Raw genomic sequence first — 1378 nt, 5'->3', positions numbered from 1 at the left:
GAATGTTAGCTTTTTAACTGTTAAAATATTAACAGTTCTATGTTTTATCAGTATTCACATGTTTTCAGTTAATTGTACATCATTGCCTTTCATCATTTCAGATTTTGGGAGAGAGCATTTGGGGAGATTCTTCCATCAAAATTTAGAATTCTTTATGACCCGTAATGTAATTGCAATAAGACTAAACATCTAATGTGTGATGTTAAGTGATAGTTTTTGCAACTTCTTATTAATGCTTTACTATTTAATAGAATCTCACATCAAGACTAGATATAAAAACATTTTTCTGTTATGAAATGCAATTTTTATATAAATCTCTTAGTTACATCATTATATAATCTTTTCTATAGCAAAGTTTACAGTTTCTTTTTCATTTTTTATTTACTTTTAAATTTTAAAGCGTCTATTATTAATATAATTTTTGTTTGGCAAATTATAATGGTCTACATTTATGGAGTTCAATGTAATGTTCATTTATAGTATTCAGTGAATTATGACCAATCATATATCATAAATGTTATCTATGATAGAAATTAATAAAATTAGTATAATATACCTAAAAATAAAATTAGGTGTATTATTTTCAAATTCATTTATGCCATTATAAATATTTTATATAGGTTAATTTTAATTCATTAAGTAATAGAGCTAAAAATCTACTTAAGAATTTTTTAAGCCACTGACAGCATATAGAAAAAGGAATATTTTGGGAGTGATTTTTGCCTTCATTCTGATCTAGGTTATATTCTCTAGGATCTGCTGGATGATTTCCAAACACACTACTTAAAATAAATATCTATAATTTTTATTCACGGCAGCTATCTTCAAAATGTCAAATCTACTAATGCATGTGCAAAGTATTCTAGCAGGTACAATATTGACGGCCATGGCTAAAACAAAATACAAAAATGTTAAGGAGACCTTGTGCTTTGAGAATGTTTATGAAATTCTTGTCATTCTTCCAGTTCAAATGAAGGTCAAGAAAAAGTATTTGTGTAGGGATAAAGTGACAAGAGAAAATTACTTGCCTTTTGTATAAATATTTCAAAAAGATAAATAAAATCAGCAAGAAAAAAATCAAGCAACCCTATTAAAAAGTGGGCAAAGGACATGAATAGAAATTTTTCAAAAGAAGATATAAAAATGACTAACAAACATATGAAAAAGTGTTCAACATCTCTAATCATCAGGGAAATGCAAATCAAAACCACAATGAGATATCACTTAACCCCAGTGAGAATGGCCTTTATCAAAAAAACCCAAAACAACACATGTTGGCGTGGGTGTGGAGAGACAGGAACACTAATACACTGCTGGTGGGACTGCAAACTAGTGCAACCCCTGTGGAAAGCATTATGGAGGTATCTTAAACAGATTC

This window comes from Eulemur rufifrons, chromosome 18, assembly GCF_041146395.1.
Source record: "Eulemur rufifrons isolate Redbay chromosome 18, OSU_ERuf_1, whole genome shotgun sequence".
NCBI lineage: Eukaryota > Metazoa > Chordata > Mammalia > Primates > Lemuridae > Eulemur > Eulemur rufifrons.
The sequence above is the reverse complement of the archived record's forward strand: the minus strand, read 5'-3'. Positions refer to the sequence as shown.